This window comes from Aedes aegypti, chromosome 3, assembly GCF_002204515.2.
Source record: "Aedes aegypti strain LVP_AGWG chromosome 3, AaegL5.0 Primary Assembly, whole genome shotgun sequence".
Taxonomy (NCBI): Eukaryota; Metazoa; Arthropoda; class Insecta; order Diptera; family Culicidae; genus Aedes; species Aedes aegypti.
Window position 1 is genome coordinate 196,618,066 of NC_035109.1, and position 8,254 is coordinate 196,626,319.

The window sequence follows — 8,254 nt, forward strand, 5'->3', positions numbered from 1 at the left end:
TCCATGGGAGAACTCTCATTCAAGGACGTTTGGGCATCAGGAGTTAATTGGGACGAACCGGTCAACGATGAATTGTGTCAAAGATGGCGACAATGGATCAGCTTCCTACCGTTGTTGAACGATCTAAAAATCCCTCGATGCTATTTTCGAGGCCAAATGGACGAACTAAACAATTGCCACGTTTTCGTGGATGCCAGCGACACAGCCTACGCTTGTGTGGGCGTACCTACGGTCGTCTGGAACGCAAGAAATAGAGTTAGCCCTTGTGGGTGCTAAGAGTAAAGTGGCGCCGCTAAAAGTCTTGTCCGTCCCTCGATTAGAGCTCATGTCTGCTGTGTTGGGTGCTCGTCTGGCGGAGTCTGTGGTTACCGCCCATTCTTTCAATGTAGCAGAAACTTTCCCTTTGGACGGATTCTGCCACTGTCCTAGGCTTGGATTAACTCGGACCACAGGAGATACCATAAGTTTGTAGGTGTCAGAGTCGGAGAAATCCTAGCTCTACAAAAATGAATCAATGGAGATGGGTGCCCAGCAAGGAGAATCCAGCAGATGATGCGACAAAGTGGGGTAACGGTCCGAAATTTGATCCTGGCAGTCGTTGGTTCAGCGGACCGCCCTTTCTCGTCCGGTCTGAAACAGAGTGGCCGCAAAAAACGAAAGGGTGTCGTCACCAGCGACGAACTAATCCATTCGCTCAACTCACACCAAATAACTATTCCTCCACTAATCGATACTGCACGTTTTCATAAATGGGAGCGACTAATTAAGAACACAAGCGTACGTATGCAGATTCATCAACAATCTTCGTTGTCGCAGAACGGGCAAATGACGGAGACTGGAATCCTCAATCGGGACGAACTGAAGCGAGCAGAACAAGAACTCTGGAAACAGGCTCAAATGGAAGCGTACGGTCAAGAGCGAAAAATTTTGCTGGAAACTCGAGGTACACCAGACGCTCGTCATAACTCAGTACCGAAATCCAGCCCAATCTACAAATTGTGGCCCTACATTGACTTCGATGGCGTGGTCCGGATGCGAGGAAGAATAGGTGCCGCTTGGTACTCTGCTCTTGATGCAAGGTACCCAATTATACTACCAAAAACTCATCAATAACGTCGCTTCTAGTGGATTCGTACCATAGACGCTATCATCATGCCAAACCATGAGACAGTCGTGAATGAAATACGGCAGCGCTTTCAAAATTCCAAACCTACGCTCGATTGTTAAACAGACGGCACGAAAATGCCTCAAATGCCGTATAGATCATGCTGTCCCAAGACCTCCACCAATGGCTCCACTTCCAGAAGAACGTGTCACTCCTTTCGTGAGGCCATTCACATTTGTCGGTCTGGACTATTTCGGGCCGTTGACGGTGAAGGTTGGCCGATCCGAAGTCAAGCGCTGGGTAGCACTCTTCACGTGCCTTACGGTGCGTGCTATACACCTCGAAGTAGTGCACAGCCTATCTAGCGAGTCGTGTATTCTAGCCATTCGCCGATTTATCGCCCGTAGAGGAACACCTTGCTGAGTTTTTTAGCGATAATGGAACCAGTTTTGTGGGCGCTAACACTCAGTTGCGGCGAGAAATTGCGACTAGGAACGGAGTACTAGCTAGCACGTTTACCAACACCAATACCCGATGGAATTTCAATCCACCGGGTGCTCCACATATGGGTGGGGTGTGGGAGCGCTTAGTGCGTTCGGTTAAAGATGCCGTTGGAACTCTCATCGACACTCCTCGCGACCGACGGATGAGGTGCTCGAAACTGTACTATTGGACGCAGAGTCGATGATAAATTCACGCCCTTTAACGTATATACCGTTGGAGACCGCCGATGAAGAATCATTGACCCCCAACCACTTTTTGATGGGTAGCTCTTCCGGAGTAAAGCAGCCACCGTCGGAAATAGAAGCATGCCGTACAAATTTACGGGGCTACTGGAATTTAGCTCAACATCTAACTGACATCATATGGAAAAGGTGGATCAAAGAGTATCTGCCGGTTATCACTAGGCGTGGCAGATGGTTTGAAGAAGTACGCGATGTCCAAGTAGGCGATTTGGTGCTTATTGTCGACACTGCGATAAGAAACCAGTATGTGAAAGGTAGAATCGAACCAGGTATTTCCGGGACGAGATGGACGCGTGCGTCAAGCTTTGGTACGCACAGCCAACGGGACTTATAGAAGGCCGGCTGTGAAACTGGCGTTGCTAGACGTCGGAATAACTGGTAAAGCAGGTCAAGATTGTTCGGATCAACTGACCAGGCTTTACGGGCGGGAGGATGTTGCGACGCACAGCAAGCCCCTCGGCCGAACGGATCAAAGTGGTTACAACAGGGCATCTGTATAGGATAGGGAGTAGGCCATAACGTACCTATCACAAACGGAGATGAGGAGAATTTGATATGTCAAATGCGATGATTGGCAGAATTGAGAAGTTGAATAATTGAGCTGTTTTCTTTAGTGGATTTGGATTGTTAAAATCATTTTTTCTAAAAGTTGAATTATATTTTTATACTATATTCCCCCACGGTAAGAAATAATGTGTCTGTACCTAAATATTTACTTATTATTTGCGTTGATTTGAACTTAGGACTAGTTGCACCGAGCGATTATATTGGCGCTGTCAATTCGATCAGATTCACTGTTAATTACCTTTTCATGAAAACAAGTAAGTTCTTTTATTGTTTCTCTGATATAATGCCATTGTATAACTGAAATAACTGTATATATTATAGCCCTAAATAGGACTCTTTCGTTGCATTAGTGCGTTATAACTAGCTAGCCTTGCGGTAGAACACTAAAACTGTAAGTTAGCCTTATTCTTTGTAATGATCCCATCTAATAAAATGAACTCGTTCTAGCTTAAAGCGATTAACAACCAACTGCTCCGTGTTTCGCTCTAAAGATTTGGTGATTCTCCGAAGAGTGACAATCATTCAGAAAAATAAATAATATAATATGCTAAAAATCCACATAATTCCCAAATACACGGTATTATGCAACACACGGAATTACAGCAGGTCACGGTATTCAATTAAGTTTTAATACCATGCGTATACATTTTTAACATATTCGACCATGAAATACAGTTGTCCGGATTTTTGAACCAAGTGTGTCCGGATTTGAAGACAACATTTTCTCAAGGTATCCGGATTTAAAGACAAGATATGCTTCGTTAATTTAACGAGTTTCCATTCAAGACGTAACTTTTTTCAGTAATGGGCCGCAAAATGGTGAGTCGACAATCAGGAAGGAGCGTCCAACACAGCTCTGGTCCTCACAAGTTCCTACCTCGCGCTTCCACGGGTCAAATGATGACAAAGACCGCCAGCTAAGGGTTGCGCGCTTAGCTGGTAGTGCAGCCTGGGCACTGTTGTCCTTCTGACATCAGCTAGAGTGAGGAGGTGCGTTCTGAGCGTCTGTACACCAGGAGGTGCGGCTCAAATAGCGTCTGTTCTGGTATCCAGCGGCTGAGTACGAAACGCTGTATCACGTCAGCTACACCTAAGATGGCAGTCCCATCAACGTGATGTAGGTAGCGCGACCCCGGTAAGGTAGCATACCGAATTCATTATCCACCACGAAAAATGGAGAAAGAAGAAGAAACGAACGTTATTTTCGGCAACCGACCTGGCAACGAAATAAGGACTATGGTAAATGTACCAGAATCATAAGGTAGAATAAAGAATACCGCTCGAGATAGGTAGACATAACAATACTATTTGTCTTCTATCATTTGTAATGTTAAGCATAACATTCAACTGCAAAATAATAATGTTTTTGACAAATGTTGAGTTGGTCTTACAGAGCTATCAAAATATCATCGTTTTCTGTAAGAAGTGTTATCAACATTCATAAGCTCTCATATGTAATTAAATTTAAATGTTATGTCATAAACCAGGCTTGCCCAACCTTTTTGAACCGCGGGCCAAATCGCAGAAAAAAAAATGTGTGGCGGGCCAAATTTTTGGACGCTCAAATATATGCATGAAGTCTGACAAAACCAAACCTCGGATTTTCAAAAGCACAAATCTAGAAAACTAGACAATCGTTCACTGTAAGCTTGATCGACTGGTGTAAGACAATTGTCTAATTCACACATTACTTTTCAAATTAATTCAATTAAAAAAATTCAATTAAAGCTAAGGAAAAAGTTTAAATAAAAACATACACTAATAAAAAATTAACACTAAGAAATTTACAGAATTATTTACATTTAAGCCCTCTCAGGGTCTATCCGGGAGAATCGTTTATCTTCTGGGCGGACTCACTTCCCACTCTAATTCAGCAAAATGGAATTCAACAAAAGATAGAAAAAAGGGAATCGTTGCAAAATAATTAAACACTCTAAATATTATATAAAATTTAAATTCATTTGTTAGGTTTATTAGGTTTCTTAAGGAAAGGGAAATAGGGTTATTTGGAAGGATTTGCACTTTTTATCACCTGGCGCCGGTTGGCGGTCATTTGTCGGTCGCCGGTTGGTCGGTTTGTCGGGCGAATCGCAGTTCGGACACTCCGTGATGACCTGTCGCTGAATCACGTACGGGTTCGATGTCGACTCTGAGTACCGGGCGAGGGGTAGCTAACGGCCTTTCGTCGCGAAGGGTCGAGGGGTGGTACACTGAACCAAGTAATTATATCATGTTTATCTGAAAACACATATAGTTTTTTTCCATGTAGTTTTTCACATAAGGTTCATCGGTTTACAACATGAACGTTTGCGATTTCATTTTGATTCCATTCATCAGATAAAACACATACATTTGATCAGAAAGATATATATGAGTTATTGGATCTTTTTAATGAATTCCATGCAACATCAAGATGAAAATGATTGGTTTTGTTCATGATTCTTATATGATCGTTTAATACATTTTCAACGGAATTATCTTATAGTTTAGGGATTATTCTACTAAAATGGCCCAAACACATAGTTTGCGTACTAAATTATTTATTCAATTATTATCCAAAATTATTTAATGCATGTATTGATTTTGAAATATGCGATTCAAAGTCTGTTTTCCTGCCATAATCCATCGTCTGCGGCTTGCGGAAGTCTTGGGTATCCTAAGGATTTCCTTTATCTTTCTGTAAATTTCAAATAGAAATAGCGAATTTATATTTGATTATTTTGTATATAAACATTGAAATTACCTATCGTTGTTGTTCAATCAATGACTGTGGAGAAATACACTGAAAACTGAACTCTCAACCGGCTAAAATGCAATCAACCAACTAAATACGCCATCTTGAAAACCTACTAATTTTCACATCTGCTAATCACATGACCATTATCGGATAACCTACATGGCTTTTGTTCATATACAATTTACAGTATTAACCCATAAATATGATGAGGTATTATAATTAGCTTTATGTACTTTTTAAATGAATTGCAATAACATAACATTGATATGATTACGATTATCCTAAATGTATGTGACGTTATTAATACTTTTTATGATATTTATTGGTTCAGTGTATGCAGTTCCTTCGATACGTTCCCACTGGATTCCAGGGCTGATTCATCGGCACAATCACAACCGCAGCAACTTGGGACCACTCGCGTCGCACAAAACTTATAACTTTGTTCCTGCGAAGAGGATTAACTTTTTAAATTCAACGTACGGTTTAAACGATTCGAACTTTGTTACCGAAAAGAGACTTTTGCCTTCTCCAACATTGGCTTTTAAGCAATTTCATGATGCTGCAAAATCTGTGTCCGCGGAACATTTCCCGGGAGCGATTTGTTTTTGCGCAGTTGGTATTGTGCGCCATGTTAGTTTAGTGCAAGAGGAAGGAATGACGATGTAGGGTTTTATGGGACGGGATTTGAATTCAAATTTTATTTACAGATTTCGTATATACAAATTTTATAGTTAGGGAATAGCTATATATAAATATTTACAAATTTTATAGTTAGGGGATAATTATTTATATGTATTAACAAGAAGAAGACAAAACCTAAACGAAAAATAAATATTTACAAAAGAAAAAGAAGAAATTAAACATTGGGACCTATCTCAGTGTTACCTCTGAGATAGGTTCTTCTTCTTCTTCTTTCTGGCATTACGTCCCCACTGGGACAGAGCCTGCTTCTCAGCTTAGTGTTCTAATGAGCACTTCCACAGTTATTAACCCGTATAGGCCTGAGTGAAAGCAAAAATACTGAATCTCTCACCGATCAGCAAATTATTAACGGATTCAAATGATTTTTTGTCAGTTCATTGGCCCACATATCTAGTTTCTGGAAGTGGCCAGAGGAACTCGTAAATATTTCTGTGGCCGGAGTTATTCCGGTGGGTCACTGGGTCAAGTCGGGTAAAAAAGGGCTATTTTTTGGGACATGCCAAATCACTTTTATTTATTTGCATTGACAATCATTTTAATTTGCATGAATCATTAAGATCTGATATTCAACATTATAATTGAAGAGTTTTGCAGCATTTAAAATATACTGGATGTGGCCATTCAGACGTGATGCCCGGAAGAACCGGCTGTAGATTTGTTGGATACTAAACCGTTGAAATTCTCGAAAAGTAAAAATCAAACATAATTGTGCACAAAACTGCGTTCCCATAAGCTTGGCACAGATGTTCAGATACTTTATGGCCACTTTATCATAAGTTTGAGGCGTCCCGGGACCCGAAAATGGTCATTTATTGGATTAATCACATGCAAAACTCATAGTTATCCAATTCAATCGTTTCTCAAAATCTTTACACTGATGCAATTTTCCTAAAATTCCGTCTTCTAGTGGCCACATTATAGCCGATTTTGGAAATTGTCTGTGACTTGAAATTTGCCTACATTCAGGGGCACAAATGCACAGTACCGTAAATTCGGGTGAAATTGATCAGTAGGGTGAAATTGATCACCGTGTCACTCGATTTTATTTCTTCCTAATGGAGCACAAATATCAATGTAACCTGCAGTGAATGAACGTTGTTTGTCGTAACTTCTGTTGAATTGTGTGTAGTTAAGTTTTTTGCGTTAAAGAATGTTTATTTCTATGAAAATAATGTAAAATTCCAAAATCATGTGCGGTACAATATTGACAAACATCCATAAACTTCTAGTTCTAAACTAGAATTTTAACATGGCATAAACCTGAAAGTTTGTGAGGATGCTTGAGATATATCCCCAAACCAGATTACATAACCAAAACTCGTACCAATTTGGTCATTCGGTGGAAATAATTGAATTTCTGTTAGATATCGAGATATTCCTTAGGAAATTGCATATATTTAGGCGTTTTTCGCGTAATTCTTGAAATTTAAGTATTCATTATTTCTATAATTATTGTATTGTTAAGAATTCAGCAACCATATTCGGATTCAGGGACCCCAAATTTATTATATAGAGTTGGTTTGAAAACTAACAATAATCGCATTGACAAGTGATCAATTTCACCCCGAAATGAGATTCCCCGATTTTTTATTTTAGAGATATTTCTTAGCACTAAAATGACAATCGTTAGAAAATTTCGGTACATGAGTCAATGAGACTCACCTTCGTACTTGTTTTCCTACATTCAATTTTTTGGCATTGTGAACATTATAGAAAACGGACAAGAAAAACCGTCAAAAATGATCAATTTCACCCGAAATTACGGTACCCTTCTCACCCGACCTGACCCAGTGATCCACCGGAATAACTCCGGTCACAAGAATATTTCCGCGTTCCGCTGTCCACCTCTAGAAACTACCCAAGGAACAATTGGTAGCTCTTAAGATACTTACGTGTTTAATACAAGCTGCATAGCAGCAACCATTGCTGAACAAATTTTTAGTTGAATCAATAATTGAATAAAATTAATTTCTGCTTATAAAAAAGCTGTTATTCCACTTGAAGTTTGTGTTTTGAATAAGAGCTGAATAAACCTCCGAAAATGCAAATATAGTAGCTTTTGTTCTACAACACATAAGAACAACAAATAAGTTAAGTTTAACAATTGACTGATTAAAAGCTTTTATAGGTTGTAGCCATCACTTTAGTAAAATATTGAACATTTGATTAACAACAAATCGTACAAAAGTTTCAGTGTCTTATACTTAAAATGTTGACCAGCATGATTAGTAAAACTTAATAACAATGCGAATAATAGTATATGCGTATGCTTTTATTCAACCTAAACATATCATATCTCTTTATGTTATTTTCAAATTTTTCAAATGTTTTTCAAATCAAATCTAAGACATGTAGGCGACTATGGATCAACGAGGGTAAAGTTCGAATTGGATTAAA

General features: G+C 39.5%; 2 long non-coding RNA genes across 2 annotated transcripts; both read right to left on the minus strand.

Moving 5' to 3' along the window:
• Positions 1-4,358: 4,358 nt before the first annotated feature.
• On the minus strand, positions 4,359-5,881 carry LOC110679400. The gene is made up of 2 exons (XR_002502456.1): positions 5,463-5,881; positions 4,359-4,656 (listed from the first exon to the last, which is right to left on the minus strand). It is a non-coding gene; the product is annotated as an uncharacterized LOC110679400 (long non-coding RNA).
• On the minus strand, positions 5,031-5,332 carry LOC110679399. The gene is made up of 2 exons (XR_002502455.1): positions 5,162-5,332; positions 5,031-5,095 (listed from the first exon to the last, which is right to left on the minus strand). It is a non-coding gene; the product is annotated as an uncharacterized LOC110679399 (long non-coding RNA).
• Positions 5,882-8,254: the final 2,373 nt, after the last annotated feature.